Below are 25,514 nucleotides of genomic sequence, written 5' to 3' on the forward strand. Positions count from 1 at the left end.
GCAGCGCAGCTCACCGTGCGTCAGGTGGCGTTGAAGCTGATGGATGGGGTTAATCTAATAAAACTGGAGAAGCAGGGCTCCTTACAACATACTTTTTCATAAGCCCATTAAGATTTGAGGTCGTAAGCTTTTCATGTCCGCCCTCCTCCGGGAGCAGGCATAGATCACTGTCAGCTGGGCGAGGGCTTAGAAATGAGAATATTCAGCACGACTGTGCTCACCGCTGACAGCTTGGCAGGGAGGAGCCGGGAGAGGGCGTCTCTCCTCCTTCCGAGTGGCAGTAAAGTTAGTGTCCTGGGGTTTAGAAGCAGTATTTAAGGAACTATCTAGAATGTCCTTAGTGACCCGAAGACTTTCGTTCTTCATATTTCAATCCGGTTGGGTTTTATCGGCTTATTCCGGGCTCGGGGACTGAGGAGAGGGTGTCTTCCTTCCCTTTCCCCTGCATCCTGGGGTGCTCAGACACAGTAGGCCAAGCGCATGGGGCCCGGGCCGGGGCCGGGTGCTTCCTGGGAGCGGGTGGCTTTCTGGGCGGTCGCTTGGGACACCTGTCAGCTTCCACACAGTCACTGACCTGAGCATTCATGTCCTGCTTTTCTGTAGATGAAATTCTGAGTTGTCCTTGGAGCAAGAAGAGAAAGTTGCTCTATGTTTTCGTCCCTGATTGATAGGTTTGTAGCAGATAAAATCTTTCCTTCAGGGAAGTTACGTGAGTGCATCTGCCCAGGAGCAGGCCGGACAGGACAGCTCCTTGTTGATGGCCACTCGATCAGCTCAGGAAAGTGCTGTTGCAAAGTGGCAGTCAGGTCTGGAACTGGGGCGAGGGATGGTTCCCAGAGCAAACTGGCTCAGGGGGGCCGAGTGCCTGGTATGGGCTGGGAGGGCCCGGACCTGCGGGTGTGAGGAAGAACCGGTGACCTTGGGGGATATAGTGGGAGTTGGCAGTGTGGTGTTGCCTCCCTGCTTGTACCCCCAGGTGTCACCAGATGGAGGCTCACCGAGCACGGTGCTGCTCCATCCTTGCTAGAGATCTCTGCATCCTGTCACTTCCTTTTGGGGGACCATGGGCCACCGGGTCCTTGCCGGCTGTGGAATCATTGGGACAGGCCCCTTGGCTCCTGAGTGACCTGTTGAATGAATGAATGACACAGACCAGCGGGGAGGGGGCTCCGACCTCCTGTAAAGTAAGGAGGGAGAAGGTGTGGCTGGGGAGAGACACCTTGGGACACAGGGGCCTGACCTTGGCCTTGGAACTGGTCTTCGTGGCTCTGGATGGGGAACTGGGACACGTGAGCAGAGGTAACGGCTCGATGACCAACATGTCTTCTGCTGGAGCCGAGGCGGCAGTAGACACGGGCGCCCAGCCTCGTCCGGGCTTGAGCTCATGAGGAGGCAGAAAGCAGTGACACTGGCAACTGCCAGCACCCTCCGGCCCCGAGCCTGGATCCGCACACCCCCAAAGCAGGGCTGCCGGAGCCCTGCGCAAGGACGCACCGTGGCAGCGGCTGGTCACAGCCTCGCTGGGCTCTGAACGGAGATGTTCATGAATATTTTATCTGCAGTGTGACCTTAAGCAGCTCCTCTGACTTCTTTAGGCCTCTGGACAGAAGGTTCAGGAAAACCAGGGGCTGGAGGAAATCCACAGGAAGTGGCTTCATCCGCATGAGGCTGCGTGTCCTGGCTGCTCTGCATGCTCAGGGCCACCCTGCCCTCATTGCGTGCACAGCCCGAGTCCTGCCGTGCTCGGCAAGGGGACGGCTGTGATGTGTGAGGTACAACTAATACACTTGTGGGAACGCTACTGAGTGTGTCTTTGTTACCCACAGTTTAATTTTATTTTCTTTAATTGAGAGACAGAGACAGCACAAATGGGGGAGGAGCAGAGAGAGAGGGAGACACAGAGTCTGTAACAGGCTCCAGGCTCTGAGCTGTCAGCACAGAGCCTGACCCGCAAACCGCAAGATCATGACCTGAGCCCAAGTCGGACGCTCAACTGACTGAGCCCCCCAGGTGCCCCTGTTGCCCGTGGTTTAAATCCCGGTCCTACAGGATTGCAGTGCTCACTCGTGTGGGGTGTGTGCTCAAGACCGAGGGAGAAGACTTGGGAAGTGCCTGCAGGGAACCGGGGTCCCTGGGCCACCCTGGCCCTCAGCACTGGGCCAGGAGGGCAGAGGAAGGAAAGCCCCCGGACAGGCAGAGACCAGGGTGAGTGGCCACAGGACGGCGAGTCCATGCCCAGCCAGTGGTGGTCATGGGACTTCAGGACTCGGGAGGCCTGTTCTTTGAGTGGAACTGGTGGTTTGCAAGCCATCCTTCGTGGAGTTTGTGGAGTGAGGACATCATGCTTGGTGGGTGGGGGTCCCACTCAGCGTCTGGGCTCTAGAAGGGTGTGGGGGGAGGGGCCTGTTCCACCTGCTGCCCACCGGCCCTGCGTGTCCTGGGCCGGGGGCTCCCTTGGTCACGCCGCGCTTGCTTCAGCTCTGCCCGTTTGCCCCCGGAGGACCTCTGCTCCAAACTCCAGGCTTCGGTCCAGCCTGGTGGCCCCGGCGGCGCTCCCCTGGCATGGCGCTGCTAGCTGGGCGTCTCCTGTAGGCGTGTGTCGAAGGCAGAAGTAAGGACTCGTTCACCGTCCCTTACGTGAGAGGATTCTCGTCAGCCCAGAGGAAGAAAGAAGGAACAAGAAAACAGGCAGAGCAGGTCCCGGCCGAGTCCTCCCCGAGCTGTCCTGGCAGGAGAGCCTCGTCTGTGACCCCGCTCCGTGAGGGTGGGCGCTAAAGGAAGCCCGTTTTATCGGTGGGCACTTCCTGAGGTCAGCCTGGCCCGAGCAGCGTTGCCCTGGACACGGACAGATGTCCTCACCATCAGGAAAGGAGGGGGTGGCGCCTGCCATCTGCTGGTCCTTCGTTACAGCAGATACAGGCCGGACCCTCGGGGCCGCCAGGGACAGCGTTCCGCAGCGGGACCGGTGAGGGGGCCCCGGGGCCTTGACTTGTTCCCAAGCACACCCGGCAACTCTGTCCCTTGCTGAGACCGTGCCTCAGTGGCCGCGTCCTGGGTTACAGAGGCCTCCTCACCAGGCCAGGGCACAGGCCCAGGGCAGGGGAGACGGCACTGCGGGCATGTGTGGTGGGGCAGCAGTGGTACAGCAGGCTCCCTGCCCCTCCCGGCTCGTGTCCTGACGGTACGCCCTGCCGCAGCCTCGCGTGCACGGACCCTCACCGGGAGTCGCGCCCTCGCCCGTGTCCTCAGCCTGGGGAGGCCCTGGATGGGGTGGGGTGGGGGCGGTTTCTCCTCCCCCCGGCACTGGGCTGACACCTGCCGCTCCTCGCAAGAAGCACGGCTGGGGGTGGGGACGCCCCGGGTTGGGGTGCCGGGGGTCGTGTACAGAGGGCTCCTGCCGTCGGGGTGCCCGTGCGGCTGCCCCTCTCACCCCCGTGCATTCTGCATGGATAGCCCCCTCTGAGACCCCACATCCCTGGGGATCACTCCTCCACTCTTACGTGCTCTGGAAGGAATTCGGGAAGTGAACGTTAACCTCAGAACTGCGTGCGGGAGCCTGGCCGGGTGTGTGTCCCAGGCGTGGGAAGTGCTCTTGAGGTCTGTGACCTTTTGTTAATGACCGCGAGGAGCAAGCGGGCCACTCCGAGCTGTCTCAGGGTCCGGCTGCCTCCTGGGCCCCTCGGGACCAGGCTTGGTGATGCTGGGACCGTGTCCCGGGCCCGCCAGCTGCTTGCTCTCCCTGCGCAACTGCAGAGATGTCCAGGCACCAACCTCCCAGCTCCCTGGCGGACCAGAGGCCCGGGCTGTGAGCGGGACTTGCACACCGCGCACCCTCGGCCGGTGCTGACCGCCCTGCCGTACGTGCCCCTCGGTCCGCGGTTAGAGCCCGCCTGCTGCAGAAGTACCACACCCCTGTTTCCCCGGAGAGGGTGTTGTGGGAACTTCAGGGGAAAGAGGGAGCCCCCCAGCCCCAGACATCTCCACCCTGACACCAGTCATTGCTGTGCGAGTGTGTGTTTGTTTCATTTCGTCTCCGGCCCTTCCCTGTAATTGTCATTTCGATGTGGCCTCACGGTGTGTAAAGCTGCTTCTGTCCCGAGAGGCCCGCGAAGTGGATTTGCGGGTGTGGCCTTCCGGGGTGAGCGCGTACCTTGTCTCCACGGTACTCGATTCGGTTTGGCAGGTTGCTTTGCAGAATCACTGTGTGAACGGAGGGACCTGCCGCTAGTGGGAGGGATGTTTCCTTCACCCTTGCCGTCGTCAGGCATTTTAATCAGCGTTAATTTTCTGCATTCGACTGAGGAGCGGATGGTAGGACCTTGATCCTCTGCCTGTTTCTGTGGTTGCTGTTACATTCCAGAAGTTTGCACATAATGTGGTAGCTGGCCCTGCTGCATTTTACCACAACTTGTACGTCACCCGTGCGTAGGTTCGAGGTGGAACATTTTAAACTCTCGGGGGCAGGTGAGCGTGTTCATGGCTCCTGCGTTTATCGGGAACCTGGCCTGTGACCGCTGGGCACCGAGCAGCCAGTAGAGAAGCTGCGTTCCTTGCTCTCCAAGTGCTCGTAGTCTGTCCAGAGTACAAAGTGGCTCCAGGGTACCATCACTAAGGGCAGGGAGAGGCGTGTGCGGGTCTAGAACGGGAGAGGGCAGGGGCTCAGGGTGTGACCGGAAGAGCAGGCTGGTTCGATGGGGCAAAGTGAAGGGTAACCTGGAGGTGAGAGGTGGTCGGGACGGCCTGGGGCACACGTGTGCCCTCCCTGGCGGTGCTGGGCTGTGGCGGCTGCCAGTTGTGCTGGGGAGGCAGGTGGCCTGTGCTGTGGCCTCTCCTCCCCCCGGGGCTGTGGCTTGTCGCAGAGGTGGGGGGCAGAGAGGAGTTCCATCTCGGCCTTGGCAGAAAGTTCCAGTGACCTTGCCCAACTGTAAATATCCAAGCCCTTCATTTTCCAGGCTAGAGCAAAGTCCCATATAATCATGTCATTTTAGTCAAGGTGCTTGGTTATTATGTAATTTAAGATGCTTTCATTTTTAAGTCTTTCTAAGATTTTTGTTATTCCCAGATGCAGGCATTTATAAAACATTCTCTTTTGGGCCTTAAAACCCAGTTTAGGTTTGGAGACCATGGTCTCTGCCCTGCCTGGGCCTCCGCTGATGCTGACCTGGTCCTGTGCGCCACCCCCCCCCCCGCTCCCCGGGGCTGCACTCCCCACAGGTGTAGCTGAGGGAAGCTGGGATCCAGAACGTTATTTCCCTTTTTATGTGAGAGGCTCACCCTCCTGCAGAGATGTGACCACCCCCACCTCCCTGTGAGGTTGACAGCCCATCCGGGGTCCCGGCGCTGTGTCAGCTCTGGTGGGGCCCACCCTGTGCCCTTAAGGAGACTGCACCCCTCAGTGCAGCAAGCCAGCCCGGCCGAGGTGGCCCCTCCTAGAACAGGGTTGGGGGCTGATAAGGGAGGAGAGATTTATGTGCGTCCTCATTGGAGTTGCTGTTTGCTTTGTGAACCCCTCAGCCCGCTGCCACGTCCGGGCCTGGACTCGGTCCTCGCTGTGGGAGCAGGTCATCTGCGTTCTCCCCCCTGGAGGGGCCTGTCCAGGGTAGCAGGCGTCCGTCCCATGGAGCCTAGTTTCAGTCCCTGTTTTGTGTGGAGGACGCAGTGACCCCCCGCACCCTCGTCGTCCCTGGGGCCTGGCTCAGCTTCTGCCTGAAACGCTATCTCCCGATTTACAGTTCTGTTTGCCCAAATAAACACCTATTTATTTGCTTAAATCTCCAGTGAGTTCTTTTTTTTTTTTTTTTTAATTTTTAACATTTTATTTTTGAGACAGAGAGAGACAGAGCACGAGTAGGGGAGGGGCAGAGAGGGTGGGAGACACAGTCCGAAGCCGGCTCCAGGCTCTGAGCTGTCAGCACAGAGCCCAATGCGGGGCTCGAACCCATGAAATGTGAGATCATGACCTGAGCCGAAGTCAGCCGCCCAACCGACCGAGCCCCCAAGGCGCCCCTCCAGTGAGTTCTTTGTGGGCTGACACCCCTCTGGTGCCGGGGGTGCGTGGTGAGCACAGGGTGATGGGACTCGATGTCCTCTGGCCAACGAGGAGGGGGTGTGGTGCTCTTGGGGCCCTGTCCACTCTGCCTTTCTTTCCAGCCATGGTCCTCCCTGCTCTGTGTTGGGAGAGGAGTGGAGAGTGAGTTTTGTTCCCTGCTGTGTGTTCCAGAACTAGGCTGGCGCCTGCGGCTGCGCAAACCCGGGCTTCCTCACTGTCCCGGGCCGGGGTGATCACAGGCAGGGCCGTTCCTCTGGGAACCCGCACACGACGCCTGGTTCCGTGGCTGCGGTGGGCGTGAACTGGAGACGGTGGCGGGGCCCTCCCCAGGACCACGGGGTCCCTGCGGCCCCTGAACAGTGTGTCAGCAGGCGCCCGGTCACTCTGTTACCGTGAGCCTCTCTGCAGGCACACCCTGAGCCCCATTTAGAGCCGCAGACGTCCTGGGGGAGTCCATCCGAAGCTAACGTGGTAACTGTGTTTACGAGCGTTTGTTTGGAGCTGCGTGTTCACTTGGAATACTTGGGTCCATTGGGTGATGTTGCGTCATTGTCGTTCACGAGCTCAGCGTGGTGACTGCTCTGTGCTCTCCCCGTTGGCCTGTCGCCCCTGCTGCTGGCTGCGAATGTGTGTGCATGTGTGTGTACGTGTGTGTACGCACCTGTGCGTGCACCTGCGTGCCTTTTAGGAGTCTGAGCCGCCAGCAGGGATGGGCACACCAGCAGACCATGGGAGGGCCCTGGGGCCTTCGAGATAAGGGGCTGGGAGGGAGTGAAGGGAGGGTTGGCTTGACCTGTTTGGGATGAGTGTTCTCTGATGTTGGGGGCCGGTTCCCAGCACCCCTGATGGCCCGCCCCCACCCGCACCCCTCAGTGGGCGGGCCCCTCCTCCAGAGGCTGTGCCTTCCCTGGCCAGAGAGGGTCCTTGAGAAGGGTCCCTGCAGGCAGCATCCAGGGCCTTCTGTCCGCCCGTTGGGGATCCAGAGAGCGGACAGCCGTGGACAGGCCTCGTGCGGAGGTTGGAAGGTTGGTTGGGGCAAATTCAGGGCATCTCAGGAAGCTAGTCCCTGACTGAGGCCACCGCACGCCTTCTGCTACGTCAGCTGACGATGGGACACGAGCCAGACACGTGGTGGCATTTCTGCGCCTCACCTCCTGTGCTCGCACGCCTGTCTGGGCCTGTGTCACTCAGGGACACCCAGATGGAGGTCCCCAGGGCCGCACGCAGGCTGTCGGAGAGCTGGAGCAGTGAGGTAAACCACGCACACCTACGACACAGACTCCGATGGGGGTGGCTGTCCCTGCGACGCAGCTTTCCTGCTGTGTCACAGAAGGGGAAACCGAGGCTCCGAGAGGCCCCGTCTTGTCCTCGGTTCTTTGGCGAAGGGGCGAGGAGACCTGCTGCGCTGAGGCTCTCGCTGGTGGCTGTCTCTGCGCAGAACCTGAGTAGCGCCTGGTCACCAGGCTGCAGGCAGGGCACCTGGGTCCTGGGCATGAGTGGCCCCCGGGTTCCGTGCCACGGCCTGTGGGGGACAGCGGGGGTGGGGAGAGGGCCAGGGGTCCTCACTGCTGTGAGATGGACGTGGCCGGGCGGAGAACAAGGCGTCCGTGGGAAGGTGTTGTCCACGGTGAGGTCTTGCCTTGTCTTGCCAGCAGTGGGGGGACTCGCGGGCTGTGAGCCGCCGCCGTCAGACTACTGTTCTGTTCTCCCCGGGAACACCACCGGCATCTCACAGACGCCAGTGTTCCCTAGCGCCTGCTGCCATCGTGTCAGCGCCCAGCCGCCCCTCTGTACACCGGGCCCCCCTGTATAAATATGGGGTATTTATACCCCACAGATCTGCCTCTTGGCATGTGCTCTGGAGGGTCCTCTCCCGCCCCTCCGTGTCCGTCGCCTGCGCCGCGGGAGGCTTTCTCGGAGGCAGCTGGGCGCTCATTGCTATTCCAGCGCGTGCGGCCGCACTTCTTCGAAGGCCCGTGGAATCCGGGCATTCGTCTCCCCTCGCTGATGTGATAACAGAAAAAAGACGCTCTGCCTCTGATTGAAGTCAAGTAGCCGGGCCTGCGGCGGGCGCCTGCCCGGACTGCTGATGCGCACTGTGCCGCGGGGCGGCGGGGCTGGGGCCGTGCGCGCAGCAGCGAGTGTGGGAAGGGCCAGGCTGCTCCCGTCCCTGCGCCTGCTTCCCGTCCCGGCCTCTATAAGAAGGAAAACAGGACTGTGTCTTTGGCACAGACCAGTCTTCTCGTCTTCAAAGCTGGTGTGGTGTGGACCGGTCCCCTCCCTCCTGGGCGATGGGACCGGGGCAGGTGGTGGTCTGTACCGCCCACACGGACTCTGGTGTGGACCGGTCCCTTCTCTCGTGTGGTCCTGGGGCCCCGTGGGGCTGGAGTCCGCCTCCAAGCCCCTTCCCTGCGGGGCACTGGTGGTGATGGAGAATGTGGTTAAGTGTAAGCTGGTTCTGAGGCCCCGCTGACTGGACGTCACAGCGGAGCCCGGAGTCCCGTCCTTCAGAACGAGCCGCGGGTTCCCAGCCCTGAACCCAGCGCCCTTCCTGATCTGGAAGCCGGACACAGGAGCATCGTCCCTGCCCCGTCCACTCTGTCACCAGCCCTTCTCCAAAGCCCATCTCCCGTCCAGCCGCCACCGTGGCTCCCGGTTGGACTTCCTGCTGCCACCTTGGCCTCAGTCGCTGGCCCCCAAGGACATGGGTGGGGCCTGTCCTCACTGCCGGCTGCCTCGGAGCATCTCCCTTTTGCCGGCCTGCGGCACCGCCCCCAAGCCAGGCTGGTTTGAGGGTGCAGGTCAGGCGATTTAGAAAGTCTGCAGGTGGGTTCTGTGCACTGGCGGCCTGGCTAGGACCCTGACAGAGGGGTGCGGGGCTCCGGCTCCGTGTTCTCTCCCCTCCCCGCACCCAGCCCTGAGCCCCTCACCCTGCAGGCCGTCAGCCATGTCTCTGTGCCCCAGGCCCTCAGCCCACTGTCCCAACTCCCTTTCCCATTCTGTGCAAGCTTCTAGAAGGTTTCTTCTAGTTGTCGCCTCCAGGTACGGGAGCCAGGCCAGCTGTGGACTCAGATAGATCCGGGTCCCAGTCCAGCACTGGCACATTTTCTCTGGGAGAGGCGGGCACAGTCCCTCAGCTCCGTGTGGCTGACTTCCTTACGTGTCCGGTGGACATGGGACACGTGTCCAGTCAAGCTCGGGCAGGAGGACGTGCTCACTGGCGCTGTGCGGGCGCCCCCGCCCCCTCCTCCTGTCCGCTCATGGCCGTGACCCCATGGCCTCTCTCCTCTTGGCCCCCTCTGCCTCTCCCTGGTCCCTGCACCTCCTGACGGCTCTCTGCCCCGGCCCACCTGCTTCAGGCCTCTGTTCACTTGGCCTCCAGAGCGGCCTCTCGTCACATGAGTGGACTTCAGAGCAGGGACCGCTTCCTCTACAGGGAGGAGACGGGGCCCAGACAGAGGCCGTCCTAGGAGACGGGTGGGCCGTCTGCAGCCGCGCTCCCGGAGGGCCGGCCCCGGTGGATCAGTGTCTAGGCCCCGGGGCCCAGAACGGCGTCCGACAGGGCGTGTTGCTCTGTCACCGGTGGTTAAGCGAAGTGGCGTGAAGGAAATGACATCGAAGAACCAATGTGTGTGCCTGTGTGAGGGCCTGCCGGAGCGGGCGAAGGTGTTGAGCAGTGGCACGGCTGGGGCAGGGCAAGTGGGCCCCAGGGAGGGCAGACCCCGCGGTAGGCGTTCCCGCCAGCCCTCCCCTCCGCTGCATCGCGAGGGAACACGGGGCAGCGCCCCGGCATCGTGCTGGGCGCCCCCCTCCTGCCTCTCCTCGTGGCTGCGTGCGGGAGGCACGCTTGAGGCCCTCGTACAGACGAGGAGATGGAGACAGGTTCCTGCTCTGTCCAGAGCCGCCTCGCGGGTAGGTTGCAAAGCCAGGAGATGGGCCTTGCTCCGTGAGTGCCTTTACCGCCTGTCGCCCGAGCTTCCTGCTTGGAGTCCCCGTGCTCATCTGCCGTCCTTTGCACACACACCTGCTTGTTTGATCCCTGGAGCCCCTTCTGCTCGGAAGGTGCAGTTGGGGGGGGGGGGTGTATGAGATAGGTGAGGAAGGAAGGAGGCTGGTTCTCCCTCTCCCTCCCTCCCTCCCTCCCTCCATCTCCCTCCCCTTCTGTCCTGCCCCCACTCGTACACACTGACTCACNGTATGAGATAGGTGAGGAAGGAAGGAGGCTGGTTCTCCCTCTCCCTCTCTCCGTCTCCCTCCCCTTCTGTCCTGCCCCCACTCGTACACACTGACTCACACTCAGCTTTTGAGAAAGCCTGGTCTCGTGTCTACTTTCTATTGAAATCGCTTGAGCTACACATAAAACAGTGTTTTGTAAATATTTACCTGAATGTTGAGTTTTGAGCTCATTTTCCCTTCAGCACCTTCAGCAAACCCGCGTCCCTCACCTGGAGGTGCTTGCTCACTGCCGGGATGGAACAGTAACAGCAATTTCAAAAGACTAAAGAATCGCACATTTCCTGCAAGGTGGCTCTTCGCCGTGCCACCCGCCGGTGCGTGAGAATCAGAGCCCCGTCTTCTTCGTGAGCTGGTTTGAGTGACGTGCGGGCGCCCTTTGTGCCCAAGCTGTGGCAGCACCGGCGGGGTCTCGGGCCTGCGAGCGCCTCTGTGGCTGAGCCCACGCGGTTTCTGGGATTTGTTCTCGGCAGCAACAGGAAGGATCTCAGTACGATCTTAAACACGGTGCTAGAGAGGCACCCATTCCCCGGGGCCGTGAGTGCGGCTCCTCTGTGTTCGGCTCGCGCTTGGACACAGGCACCGTCTGCTCCTGGGTGCAGGGCTTGGGGCCTTGGGAGCTACCTGACCTCCAGGGAGCTGGCAAAGGCCGTCCGCATCCCTAAGTGGGAGCCTGGGGGCTCAAGGACCCTGGAGAGAGGTGCTCATTTGGACAGGATGGTGGCGGTTTAGGCCTGATGGTCGCGCACGCTGTGTGCACTGGTCGGCTCTGTTCATCATTAAAGGGACGATGCCGGGAGCTGGTTCCCCGCGTGTTTCCGGCCTGTGCGGATGGGCCTCCTTAGGCTTTGCTGCCATTGTTCAAGTTTCCTGACTCTGTCTTCGGGGAAAGTTGCTGATGGCTCGACAGGCAAATACTTGCCAAGTTACACAGCAGGGAAGTGCTGTCAGGGGCAGGTGAGGCAGCTGTGAAATGGCTCAGCAGCCTGTCGCGCCTCCGTCCTGGCTTCATGCCGCTCAGACCTCGTCTCTAGGGCCACGCGGAGGGCAGGTCCTGGTTGGCTCTTTCCTGCCCGGGGACCTTGTCTTTGTGCACTTGAAATATATTTGCAATCCCCAAAATGACACGGTCACTTAAGGTGCCCGTCGGAGTGTCTAGAACATGCGCTCCCGAGAGCACAGCCTCACGCTGTCTGCGTCCCCGACGCCCACCTGGGGCCCCGTCCTCCCTCCTGACGCTGGGGTGTGGGGTCTTCCCGCCGGGTCTCAGGTCTCCTGGGCGAGCGCGGCCCCTCCCCCTCCTCCCCCTGCTCTCTGCTCTGCCTGCAGCTCCTGCTCTCCGGGGCGTGTGTCCCCCCGCCCCTCGCCCAGGCTCCGCCTCAGGACCGTCCGCGTGCGGCATTTCGTACGGACTGTGGCCTTGCTGCAGCCGTACGCCTCCTTTATCCTCCGCAGTTACTTTCAGGTTTACCCGTGATTCCGCGTTACGAGTAAGTTCGTGCCTCCTCGTTGCTGCGAAATCCTTGCTTGTGACGGATTCTTCTCTAAAGTCACAGGCCGTTGTTTCCCCCGTACCTCCTGGTCGGGAAGCGTACGCGCTCGCCCCGGCCGCGGCCCGACACACAGCCTCGCAGGGCAGGCGCTCGAGGGTCCCGGAGCTGCCCCCGGCCTGGAAGCTGCCGCTCTGCGCGCAGGGAGGGGGAGACGCGGTCCTGGCGGTGCTGCGGCTCCCGGACCAGCGCGCCTNTTTACCCGTGATTGCGTTACGAGTAAGTTCGTGCCTCCTCGTTGCTGTGAAATCCTTGCTTGTGACGGATTCTTCTCTAAAGTCACAGGCCGTTGTTTCCCCCGTACCTCCTGGTCGGGAAGCGTACGCGCTCGCCCCGGCCGCGGCCCGACACACAGCCTCGCAGGGCAGGCGCTCGAGGGTCCCGGAGCTGCCCCCGGCCTGGAAGCTGCCGCTCTGCGCGCAGGGAGGGGGAGACGCGGTCCTGGCGGTGCTGCGGCTCCCGGACCAGCGCGCCTCCGGCCTGACCGATGCACTGTGTCCTGCTCTGCTCCCGCAGACGGCACGGCGGGGCCCCGACACCAGTCCCCGGGGACTTCTGTTGCTGTCACCACAGTGTGACAGGTGGCAGCACGGTGCCGAGGTGGCCTGCGTGCCTGGCTCCTGCGCGGGGCTCCCGTCTGCCCTCGGGCTCTCGGGCGCCCGTCCTTCAGGTGCTCCCCCACCTCGGGGATTGCGGGGCTGCCTCCTGCCCCCGCGCTCTCCTCCTCTGCCCTCCGCACCTGCGGCTGAGCTCGCCTCGCGCCCCACCAGTGCCCCTCAGCCCGCACTGCAGCCCCCTGCCCCGTCACACAGCCTCCTCCTGGCTCCTGGCTCCGTCCCTGCTGTCTGCCATCACGCACCTCCGGGGGGGCCCACTGTGCCCAGCCGCCCTGGGCCTGGACCAGCTGCCCTTGGCCGAAAACTGCTTCAAACTTTGCAGCTCAGGAGCAGTTTGCTCACAGATGCACGGGTTTTGCAGGGTTTGACAGGGACGCTCCACGGGCGATGTCACATGGGCTGAACGGCCATCGGGAGGTGGCCCGGCCACCGGCTGGCGGGTGAACGCCGGCCCCGCAGAGACCCCTCCCGGCCTGTGGCATGCAGGCTTCTTCCCGGCACGGTGGCCCGACTCCGAGGCGATGGGGTGGAGACCAGCCTGGGACGTCACTTGCACAAAGGCCACCGGAGTCCAGGGTGGGACGGAGACGCCCTCCTGACGGAGCAATGGCAGTTTTCAGAGAGCGGGGACGGGCTGAGCTTCTGGGACGGCGGCTCCAGTGGCTCCCGTCCCCTGGGATCTGCCCCCTTTCTCACCCCTCTTTGTACGGGAAAGGCCTCGTGCCCGTCCGTCCGGCTGTGTGAGAGCAGGGGGTGTGGCCCTGGGGCTCCTGGGACCTGCATACTCTNGCAGCGCACCATGACACTGACGCCCAGGCTCCCATATGCGTTCTCACAGGGGCAGCTGAGGGCCCCGTGCGGCTCTGTGGCTGTCCTCCCACACGGCAGAGCTGGCCGGCTCCTTGGAAGGAAGGACAAGCTGCTGGCAGCCCAGAGCCCCCCTGTCTGCCACCTGCCAGCCCCTCAACCCTGAGGGCCCAGCAGGGCCTGAGGCCCGAGACCCCGCCCGGCCGGCCCCGGCCACCGTCAGGAGCCGGAAGCAGTCTCAGGCGCTGTGGGCCCAGGCACTTTTCAGGGGCAGGGTAACCTCAAGTCACAGCTGCCCTCCCTTCAGCCGCACAGTGGCTCCCCAGTCACCAGGGAGGGTGGCTGGTGGAGGATGCCACCCAGTTCACCATCCTTCCCTGCAGACTTTCAGGGAGCCTGTAACGTGGCGATGTTGGCTGGGGTTTACCAGAGCGGGGGCAGCTCCCGGGGCGGGGCCAGGAGCAGCCTCCCTTGGTGCCCTGCTCTGTGCCCTCTGGGTCCTGGGTGTAGCGGCTGCTGGCACCCAATGTTCCAACCCCTGCCCCTCAGAGGAGGAGGCCCTTCGTGTGCTGTGTGGAGCACGGGGTCCCAGGGCTTCATGCTGAGCCTGCGGGTGTGTGGATGGGCCCGCTGTCACTGCTGCCCGCTGAATGGGGGTGCCAGATGAGGCTAACGTTCTAAGAATGATTTTTCTGTTGGGTTATCAGTCTGGGACCAAGCAGACGAGTTTGTGGGGGTGCCCGTTGGGAGGGGCCCCCAGGCATCAGGTCGCGTGCTGGCACGGTGGAGCCTGGGACGCCTCTCGTCCCGCTGGCGCACCTTCAGCCGGTCTGAGTGGACCGTGTGCTGGGGAACCTTCGGAGGGAGCCTCTCCTTCCAGAAGGCGTGTGTGTGCGCCGCACGAGCCGACAGAGCATGCAGCAGCGCAGACACGTGGCTCCGTGCGCCCCCTCTGAGTTACCAAGGGAGCATTGCAGGTTCCTCCTCTTGAATATAAAACCCGGGAACTCACACGCAGATGCAGTTCAGTCATAACGTTCCAACGATTTCGCACACAGGTGACGATTGCAGAATGGTGGTGGCGGCTCCCTCCAGGGAGGAGGACGTGGGAGGTCCTTCCCACTGAGCTCAGAGCCGTGCTTCATTCCTTGGTTGAGGGGGAGGGACTTCAGTGGCCGGAAGTTTCTGGCAGAACCGTCCAGCCTCTCCGTCTCTGTCCCTCCCAGACTGCTTTATAAATCCTCGAGGTTTTCTCACGTTGGCAGAGGCCCGCGTGGGGAGGTGTGGACAGGCTTGCCTTCTCCAGGCCTGGGCCCAGATCGTGACGCCCTCGGCTCACAGCATAGGGTGCTGCGTGAGCCCGTGACCGTGTGTGCGCCTCAGCGTCCTGGATGCAGGACGGTGGGTGACGCCTACGCCCTGGCTGACGACGCGGGAGCCGTTGCTTCTTCTCTGGGAGGTGGTGTGGTCCACAGGCCCCCTTTCCAGGTTCAGGGCCCCAGCTGAGGAGTTACCCTTTCTGAGCCCCAGGCTCCCCCACTCACCACGGCACCTGCTCCCAGGGCTGGTGAGGTCACCCTTCAGTGCTCCTGACGCGGGGGTCTGCGTTCTGCCCTCTGGCGTCCCCGCACGTGGGGTTTGCAAACTGTCTGCTCGAGGCTCTCAGCCGGGCTTGCACGTGGGCCTCCCTCCCTCCCGCTCTGGGCCCACGAGCCTCTGGGATGCTGTCAGGAACGGGAGGCTCGGGGAACGTGCGACAGACGCCTCCATGACCGTGGTGCCCGTGCGCATCACAGACGGAGGGATGGTGTGGGGAGGGACAGCCACACGTGCCACTCGGCCTAAGGGACAGGCCTCTGTGGGGACCCCTGGAGGTTTCGGGGAGCACAGTCTGAAGGAAGACACTGGGCGTCCTGGTCAGGCCTGAGGAGCTGGAGGACGAGATGGGGGTGTCAGGAGTGTGGTCTTCCTAGGGCTCAGGAGCAAGGGCCACAGAAGGGGGGGGGGCTTGAAACCACAGGCTGCTCGCCGCCTGGCGGCCGGAGCGCTGACCACAGGTGTGGGCGGCTGTGGGCTCCTGCTGGTGCTCCGAGGGCCCCGTCCCAGGCCTCTCTCTGGGCTTCCGGTGCCACCAGCGGTGCCTGGTGACCTTGGCTCGTACGTGCACCGTGCAGTCCCTGTCTCTGTCATCGCAAAGTGGTGTGTGCGCACATGCACGTGTGCACATGTGTGTGCATGTGTGTGAACGGCGCATGCAAATCTCCCGCTTCTTACAAGGACACCAGTCCCTGGACTAGGACCCCTGGTCCAGCCTGACATCATCTTATCTGCATCCACAGGGACCGTATTTTCCACGCGAGGACCCGGCGCTGCCTCCTGGGGGGCACACAGCCCAGGGCAGGCGGGGTCTCGTGGCCGGAGTGGGCACAGAGGGCAGGCCGGTGGGACGCAGCCGCCAGGGCCTGGCCGTCCTCTCTGGCCCGCGTGCAGAGTGGATCCCATCACCGCTCGGCCCCGGCAGCTGCGCGGACGGTGCTGTCGCCCTGCGCTGGGCAGCTCTGTCCACGGGAGGCCACTTGTGCTTCAGTGCACACGGGCCCGGGAACAGTGAAGGCCCTGTTGGGTGTCTGTGCAGATTGAGCAATTTGGCTCAACGTGGTTAATGTCAGCAAGGATTAAATGGTTCAGTCTGATCCATTTCACCTGATGGCATTTTATTTTAAGTACAGAAACGGTAGAACATTTTTAGGAAAAAAAATTTCCAGTTTTTTTATTCTGTCATTAATGGCCTTGGGGCCAGTGTGGCCCTGGCCCTGCCCAGCAGTGGGGCAGAGCTGGGCCCACTTTGCCCCGTCCCCGGCCCTGCAAAGCAGGATCCTGGGAGCGCGGGTGTCCTAAGCTGTGAGATCGTCGCCACAAGGGTCTTTTGTCTCCCCTTATACCCGGGGTCTCGGCCGCGTTAAGGTCATGTCAGGAATGAGCTTCTTTTAATTAAATTTCACAAAGAATAAATGTTAACTCTGGAAGTGTCTTTAATTTCCTCTCTGCAGCCGACAGTGTCTTTTGAAAAATGTACACTTTAATCTCTGTCATTATGATGAGGCGATTCTGAAGGATGTATCAATGTTTTCTTAAGTGAGAGGGATCCCATCATAAATCAGGGTGGTTTTGAGTCTACGTTTGGTGCTCGCTAACCTTTGTGAGCATTAGTTAGGGTTTCGAGGCCACCTTCAAAGTCCTACCTGCACCTATGTGGTTTGCCCTTCTCTGACAGAGCAGGTGAGCCGAGGTCTGCAGGGGCGCCTCCCCAGGGGTGCGGTGAGAACTCAGTACCCGCAAAGGCGTCTTGGTCCAGCTGTGGTTCGCCGTGGGGACTTAGCGAGGCCTTCCAGTGAGGACGGCTCACCAGCTTGTGTTGAGGCCGAGACCTTGGAAGGACTGTTGGGTCTCTTCCTGATCTCTCACTGTAGGTGGGCAGGGGGAGGGAGGAAGAGCCCACGGCTGCTCTGCCTGGAGCCCTGCCCTCCGCGGGGCAGCTTTCCCTGCCCGTCTCGCCCTCTGCCCCCTCGCACCAGGAGAGNGCTGTTGGGTCTCTTCCTGATCTCTCACTGTAGGTGGGCAGGGTGCCCTGCCCTCCGCGGGGCAGCTTTCCCTGCCCGTCTCGCCCTCTGCCCCCTCGCACCAGGAGAGCCGGGGTTAGTGTTTTCTCTCATCTCAAGTGAATGCATCCAGGTCCTTTGTCCTGGACACTCGCGGACTCGCCACTTCCGGAATCCCACTCGGAGCCCCAGCCAGCGGGGCTCGCGGAACCTGGGACACGTCCGGGAACCATACCCGGCAGACTCCTGGACATGGGGGCCCCGGAAAGGAGGGCCTTCATGGGTCACACTGTGCTGTTTGCTTTAAAGAGACTGATGGGAGGAAGGACATTATTTGAGGCCAATTAGGGAAGGTGATTGACTTCATCAAAAGAGTCGTCACTGTGACGCGCCACCCAGGGACCTAAGCCGCTGGCATGTAAAGAAACCAAGGCACACAGGTAAAGCCCACGGTCACTCCCAGACCTTGTTGGTTTTGTTGAAAAGAGAAAAACTGCAAGATAGATGAGACCAACACCAAGGTCACCTTGCGCTCTGCGGGAAGGCGTGCGGCGCTCAAGTCCCCCAGCGCGTGGGCAGCAGAAGGGATCTGGCTGTCCCGGTGGGTTCGCTGGGGTGCCAGCAGACCGAGTCAGGGCGCTGGGGGGGCTCAGCTCGCTGGGGTGTCAGCAGACCGAGTCGGGGCACTGGGGGGGGGCTCAGCTCGCTGGGGTGCCAGCAGACCAAGTTGGGGCACTGGGGGTGGGCTCAGCTCACTGGGGTGTCAGCAAACCAAGTCGGCGCACTGGGGGGGGCTCAGCTCGCTGGGGTGCCGGCAGACTGAGTCAGGGTGCTGGGGGGTCTCAGCTTGCTGGGGTGCCAGCAGACCAAGTCGGGACACTGGGGGGGCTTATCTCACTGGGGTGCTGGCAGACTGAGTCGGGACGCTAGGGGGGGTGCTCAGCTCGGCCGAAGAGAAGCTCGCCCAAGGTGGCCCCTCCCTCCTGTTCACTGTGTGGTGGTGGACTGGCCACAGAGGGAGGCTGGGGCGTGTGGTCCAGGAAGCATGAATTTTGGTAGAGTGCTAACTGTCTCTGTCCCGTGGCCATCTGCACGTGGGTGTCCAGGATCTCGAGGGAGGATGTGGGGGGAGGTGAGCTTGCCTGGGGCAGCTAGCTTCTCTGAAAGGCAGCCTCCTGGGAGGGTGCCTCAGAGCAGGTGTCTCCTTGTGCGGGCGGCTGTGCCCGACCTTCGTGTACACCCCCATCTCTGTTCTCACTACCCGCCTCTTTCCTGGCTGTTTTTATGCAGCTTCAGCGCTTGTACCTGGGTAGGTGAGTGCCAAGCTTTTTTCCAGATGTTTTGAATTGGGCCAGCACTATTAATAAGCAGCTGTGATTCCCTCGAAACCCCCCCCCCACCCCCCCGGTTTGTGTCCAGGTGCCTGGCCTCTCTCATCTTAAAGAACTCGTTCTCGCCACCTGTCTCTTTGCCAGTGCTTCTGAGGCAGAAGGAAACCATTGTAACGTGAATTCTAGTGCAGCTCTTTCAGGCATTGTTTTTAGATTATAAATCCTGCCTCTTCCTCCATTCATCCTGGTAACGAAGAGGCAAGGGCGAGCAGGAGATGCGCATTAACACACAAAAGGACGGCGGCTCTGTCTGCCCTGCGGAGTGACTTCCCTTTGTGCGAGCAGCACAGTGAGCTGGGAGGGAGGGGGCCCTGAGCAGACACCAGGCCCTGGAGCCGCTGCGCGAGAGCCACGCCCACCCGCACTGTGTGGTGGGAGGTTTTCAGGGGGGACGGGGGGCCCTGAGATGCACCCCGCTGGAGCCCGAGCCCTAGGAAAGGACCAGAGCCGTTTAGTTAAGAACTTGGAGGAAACCGATTACGACCACGGCCTGTGCTCTCCTCAGCGATTCACCAGCCGAGTGAGCCCCTTAAGACTCTTCTGGGTCAGCCTGCGATTGCAGGGGGCCGTCGGCCAGTCTTGTCTGTCTGGAGCACACCCGGCCGTCTGTCCGTCTCGCCCAGCCGTGTACGTATGCCGCTCTGAGCACCTCTTGAACATTTGGGCCCCAGGGCTACGTGCTGGACGCTAACAGACAAATGAGAACTGCCCGCTGCCCGGAGCCGCCTTCAGGCGAGGGGAGACAGAGGTGGGCGCAGAGTGGCCCTGGTGTCCTGGCAGGCCAGCAGAAGGCTGGGTGCCCGCTGTGGGCGTCGGGCTGCCCGCCGGCTCCCCGGGGCCCTTCCTCATCCCTGCCAGCATCTCTGGAGGTCAAGCCGACGCCCAGTACGCTGGGCAGCGAGGACGGCCACCCTCAGCTGGGGACTTGTGTTTCTTTTCTGAAGTCTCTACAGCAGCCGGCCGGGACACAGCCCTTCGGCCGACGCAGGGGCTCTTCCCGCGTGGGCCTCCCGCTGCTGCGCCCGCTGCCTCCCCTCCGGGTGCCGGGGGGCCCCTGCCTTTCATGGAGGGCCTTTCCGGGGCCGGAATCATCCCAAACCATTTCACCAAGTGGACTCTGCGGCCGTATTGAAGCACCTGTCGTGTGTCTCAAGCCCTGGGGCCAGCCCGGTGGCTGCTCTATTCACGGACTCATGTTGCAGTAAAATGTGATAATTGATGAATATCTGTGGAAATGGATATGATTGTGTCCTCTTTAATGAGCTAACAATTTCATGGCGAAATCTCAGCAGTGCTATTGTTTAGAACAAAGTAGACATGCAGATGAGGCCAGGGCTCCGATTGTGGCGGAACAATGCCGGCAGTCTCTTTATTGGACCCATTAATTAATTCCCCATCAGCCAGTTTCCCTGGGAATGAACTGGAAAAATAATTAAAATGATACATGAGGTAAGGAGTTTAGAAATTCAAAAGGTGAAGGCGAGAATTAGTTTAATACATAATTAGACATATTATTTGTGACTACATTTTTTTAAATGTGGTTCACTGAGGCAATAGGGTCCTATTTTTAGTCTGGATAGCTAATAAATACCATTTGGGGCTGTTTTTCAACTCATAAAGGCTCATAAATTTTCTTAATGACATTAAGTGCCTAATTATATTGTACATTGTTAGAATAAGTCCTATTGCAAAATCTAATAATACAACAAAAGTTGCAAAAGCAAGTTTTTAAAGGAGGTAATTTGACCAAATTAGCAAGTGAAATTCTCGGTGTTTAGATCAGGTTGAAAGAGTTCCGGCAAAAACCCCCACAGGTTCACATCATTTTCACGTTAGTTTTGGTGCCCGTTTGCCGGGAAGGTAAACCCCGGGCCCCGCCTCCTGTAGGGGGAGCAGTGCGGGCGGAGGGCTGCCCCTCGGGGCCCCGGCCGGGCGCCGCGTGCACGGTTCTCCTAAGCCAGGTGGCTGCGCCGGAGCCTCGCCCCCGCCGTCCCAGCTGCCGTGCGCCAGCCCCGGTCGCCGTGTCGCTGACGCCAGCTCCCTGGGTAGTGCGGGTGCTGCGGCGTTCCGGTAGTCCCACACCCGGTAAACAGTGTCCCCCAGCGTGCGACCCCACCGTGGGGGGCCAGTGGGGACAGATATTCCCAAGGTTGCGGATATTAACTTTGAATTCCATACTAGAAGTCCGCCTCCCAAACTATCAGGGAAGAACAAAAACCACAGTAAAACACGTAAACGGAAACCGGCAGCAAAGCCCCCGACGTGCCTGTCGCCACCGTAAGTACTCCGTGCGCGTCAGCGGGTGTCGCCCAGCGATGGCTGGCAGGAGCGGGCCTGTCTCCCTGTCCCGCTGGGTGCTCCTCTCCGCCCTGAAGAAGCGATGTTGGCTGATGTGGGTCCCCGTGCCGGGAGGCCCCAGGCCGGCATTCAGAACCCCCTTCCCTGCCTGAGGGGCCACGCGCTGCTTGTGTGGCCTCTGCCAGTCCCTGCCTCCCCTCAGCCCCGATTTGGTGGCAGTGCAGACCCCTCCTCCCCAGATGCTGGACACTCGTGGCCTCCCTGACGTCCGCACTCTCAGGGCCTGGCCGCACCCCATGTTTACCCCTTGTGTTTACGGTCAGAACTGAAGTGGGAACCCCTTCACTCAGGGACAGAGGGGAACCCTGCCCGTCCGTCATCGCGTGATTCGATCCACCAACCCAGAAACACTTGCCCGAGCTTTATGGCGGTTTGCCGAAGCTCCGGGAAGGAAGAAAACAAGCACGCCGGCCTAATAAATAACAGTTATGTCCTCATTTGAATTTCTGAGTCCAGGGAGTCAGTATGATGCAGACGTTAGTCTTTCTGTTCTTGAAGCGGAGGAAGATTTCTTGCTGTGCGTCAGGCTGGGTTGGGACAAGAAGCATGTGGTGAACCTGGCTGGGCTCCGTCCTCCCCTGGGACCTGCTGCCTTTTGTCTTGCAAATTAGTCACAGCCCTGTGTTCCCTTGGTCTTTAGGAGCATTATGGTAGAGAACTCCTCATTTCCAAGTGGGGATCAGCACATCACGGATATTCAGAGATCCGTTTTCCTCTCTCTCCCTCTGAGCGTGCTCAGAAAGGTGTGCTTGTGGGGGTGCCCCGGGAGTGCCCTGAGGCCGAGGCCTGGGGTGGGGGGCTGAGCTCCTCCAGCAATCAGGAGGGGGCGGGGGAGCACCGGCGCCTCACGGGGCGGGGAGGGGGGGCAGGGCCTGGACTGCGGTCTCCACCTCCCCTCAGCCAGGCCTGGCTTCTCCCTGGTGGCTGCTTGGCCTCACTCACTGACTCGGCAGCACTAGGCAACTGCGTAATTCTGAAAATAAGCCCATTAAGCGTTTTATCACAGTGCTCTTGGCTGTCAGCAGGGCAGGGCCTGGGCCCACATGTGGCGGAAAGTGACAGATCCCGCCAGGTTAGCAGGGTGGCCTCTCGTCGTGTTTCAGAGGTAGGGTCCCTTTTCCTGTGCGTGTACAGCTCTTCGCCGGGAGGGCCTGTTGGCGCGCTGGCTGTGTCCCGGCACCACTGCGTTCACACCTGCTTGCACAGGGTCCGCTGAGGGTGGGGTGGGTGGATGGCAGGTGCCTGGCCTCCCCGGTCTGATGCTCCTGCTGTGCGCGTGTAGACACCTGTCAGAGCTCACTGGGTGGAGGATAAAGTGACCCTGTCCCCCAGCTGTCACCCCCGGGCTCTCGAAATTACATACTGCGCGTCTGCTTCGGCCGCCCACGCCCTGTCCTGGCAGTGGGGGCCAGCGGGGAGCCCCCCTCTGGTCGAGGACTCGCCCCCACACTCCTGCATGAAGCACAGATGCGCCAGGCAGCTTTTTGGTCCTGGGGTCAGATTTGAATGTAAAGCTGAGAAGTCCCGGATTTATTAAAGCCTTTCTTTTGGGGTTGGAAATACACAGTAGATTTTCTGTCCTTCTCAATTCTCTCTTAAAATTTAATGCTGCCATAAAAATGATGGATAACAAATTATTCCAGGAAAAATGATACTGAAAGACTCTTCTAACTGTTGAAGCAGAAGTATAGACTCAGTGCAGAAATCTATGTGACCCAGAAAACTCACAAGGAAATAGGAAATCATGTATTTTGTGGAAAGCGCAACCATATAACGCTGTTCCAGGCCATAGAAAACGACAATTTTTATTCAGGATATTGAAGTGCTGAATCTATTTTGTGCTGTTGGCACCTTTATTAACATAGCTGCACCGTGCCTCTCTGGAATTCATTACGCAGCGTTCCCGACTTGGAACCCTGCGGGGTCCCAGCGAAGAAGCAGGAAAGACCGAATCCCGTGACAGATGTCAGAAAGGTCCCATCTGATAGCTTGTGCCCATCACTCACTCAGGCACTCCTGGCCCCCACCCCGGTGCATCTTCCATGGAGTTCCACTGATACGGCTCTGAGCTGTGCAGGGCTGTGGTTGAAACCGCAGTTGGCTGGGCCTAGGCCCCCTCCTCCCCACACACAAAAAGGAAAAGAATAGTAATGCTGGTGCCAGGAGACCCTCGAACGAGAACAGAGGCTGCACCAGTAGAGGGAGGAACAGATGAAGAAATTAGACACAGGCACGCCAGTCGCACGGCAGGCTGGGTGAATTAGTGCCGGGTAACCAGCCCTTCATTTCTCAGTTGCCCTTGGGGACACCACTTCCTGGCAGGTCTTTAAAATACATAATATGAAAATGATTCAGATCTGACATCCCATTGTTCTTGGGAGCAGGGGAAGTGATGGTCCTGATGACACACTGCCCTCGTCCCTGGTCCCTCCGACTAGGGATCCAGGACAGGTCACGGTGTAGGCGGAGACCGAGATCACAGCCAGAGCTGGTGGCCCATTTGTCCCCCCGACGAGTGTCACCTCGTCTCGCAGGAGAACTTGGGAGGAAGGACGGGCTGTATCAGTTTCTCTGGGCTGGGAGTGTCACCATGACAACTCAGAAGGTGGTGGAAGCAGGCACTGCACTGATTTCAAATCTTCACCCTTCCCAGGCAGCTCCGAAACCTTTCCTCTGGAGAAAAACGGGCTCGTTGTGAGATGTGTCTCATCGTTCCTAAGCTGCATCCATTCAAGTGAAGCATTTTTTGTGTAGGTTTAGAGAAACAGATGCACTCAATCTAATACCCTTTCTTTAAACACTTCAATGTTAGCCAGCCTCTCAGGGACGAGGCGGGACTTGTAGACAGTCTCAGCTCTGTTGTTCGGTCGGTCCTCCGAGGCACGGAAGCTCCAGGCCACGCAGACAGCTGTCCTGCCTTCCTGCCTAATCGCCTTCGCTGGCAGCTCTGTTGATCACCAGATAAAGCCCAGACGGCTCAGGCTGACTGCTGGGGACCTGTACCATCCAGCCCCATTCATCAGGAGACTCACGAGCACCTACTCCAGGTTGGGGCCAGGACAGCAAAGAAGAAAACGCAGAGGCAAGTAAGGCACAGTCCTTGCTACTCAGCATCCTAGACATTAGACTCAGGAGAGAGTGTCAAGAGCCAGGTGCCAAGTCCAGAGTTGGGAGGTGTGAGGGGACGACTCAGATCCCTGTGTGGGTGAGGGGCAGTTTTATAGTATGCGAAACTTTAAATATGGCATAAATCATGTTATCCTCAGAACTCCCGAATGCTGATAGAACATAACAGCTCGTAGGTGCGTGCGTGAAAGCTTGTAGGAAAGCCAGGTTGTCATCAGCAGCCCAAGTAAAAGGTAGTGGTGGGGAGGTGCTGGTCTCTAGGCGTGGGTCTGAACCCTGGAGACGGGGTCTAGATCCTGTGCACCTTACAGTTAGGGGATGTGGAGCTAAGGCACTTAAGTCACGCCAGACCACCAAAAGGCTGTGCACTTGGACAAAGGTGAACTAGAAAAACAATCCACTTGCTAGCCCTAGGAGACACCTCCAGACACCTCTGTCTCAGCCTGGTCTTTTGGGTGGGGACAGGGGAGAGATGTTCTTCCCTCTTAACATTTTACCCGTGTTTAGCATTTGAATTTATAAATTCAGTGATTTAGGAACCCACAAGGGGAATAATTAAGTTAAGAAGATATTCAGGGCCACTGGTGTTACTGGGACTTGTAGCACAGGTGTAGCTGGAGGTTTTAGTTTTTCTTCTCTCTCAGCAGTTGGTAAAAGGAATAGACCCAGTCAGTGGAGATGTAGGAGACATAAAAATGTCGTCAAGCAGCTTGCTTGGTCTTGTTAACTACAGATAACCAGCAGCGTTCTCGTTAAGTATGTGCTGACCAGTAACCAAGATTGTTCACCTCCTGGACTGTAAAACAAGGCTGAGAATTTAAAAGGCTTGAAATCATACCCTCTGTGTGTTAGCTAACCAAGGTCGAATTAAGTTAGAACTCTGTACAAAGGATGCCTAAGAATCCCTGAGTTTTTTGAACAGTAAGCAGCACACCTCTAAAGAACCCTTGAGTCAAAGAAGTCAGAGCGGAATCAGATAATACTCTGAACTGAATGAATAATAAAGTCATAACATATCTGAACTTATGGGATACAGCTGAACCAGGGTGTAGAGAGCAAATATACTCCTGTAAATGCATACAACAGAAAAGAAGAAAGATTTAAATGATTTTAGTTTCCACCTTCAGAAGAAATTAATCCCCAGGTAAGCAGAAGAAAGGAACCAAAAGTGAACAGGGAAAGAATCCGTGAAATAGAAAATGGGCAAGCTGTAAAGGAAAAAATAAGCCAAAAAATGTTGGCTTAATGAAAAGGTCAATAACACCGAAAAATCTCCCTCTGGGCAAATAAATATAAAAAACAGAAACAAAAGGAAAAAATGACCAGTATCATGAGTAAAGAGAGGACATCACTACAGATCCTACAGGTATTTTAAATGTAATAAGGGAACAGTATTAAAAACTTTATAACAATAAGTTAACAACCAAGATGCAATGGACAAGTTCTTTGATAGCTACAATTGATCAAACTTTGCAGAAGAAGATATAAGAAGCCAGAAGAGCCCTGTATCCATTAAAGAAATGGCATTAGTAAGTAAGAACTGTACAAAAACAACAACAGGCCCAGATAACCTCTGGTTAATGTTCAAACGTTTAAGGAAGAAGAGTCTTACACAGATTCTTTCAGACGGTGATGGAGGAGTGGACATGTCTCAGCTCTTTTTTTAGTCGGCATAACTGTGATACCAAAATGAGATAAGGGCATTATAAGAAAAGAAAATTATAAACCAGTATTCTTCATTAATACAGATGCAAAAATCCTTGACAAAGCATTAGCAAATTGAA

At 59.3% G+C, this 25,514-nt stretch overlaps 1 long non-coding RNA gene across 1 annotated transcript in view; it reads left to right on the forward strand.

Annotated features, from left to right (window-relative positions):
- Positions 1-21,580: 21,580 nt before the first annotated feature.
- Positions 21,581-25,514, forward strand: part of LOC144226599 (uncharacterized) — a 58,170-nt gene continuing 54,236 nt past the window's right edge. Inside the window, exon 1 of the long non-coding RNA XR_013333700.1 lies at positions 21,581-21,709. This is a non-coding gene — a long non-coding RNA (uncharacterized LOC144226599). The remainder of the gene's footprint in view (positions 21,710-25,514) is intronic.

This window comes from Crocuta crocuta, unplaced genomic scaffold, assembly GCF_008692635.1.
Source record: "Crocuta crocuta isolate KB4526 unplaced genomic scaffold, BGI_CrCroc_1.0 scaffold143, whole genome shotgun sequence".
NCBI classification, from domain to species: Eukaryota; Metazoa; Chordata; class Mammalia; order Carnivora; family Hyaenidae; genus Crocuta; species Crocuta crocuta.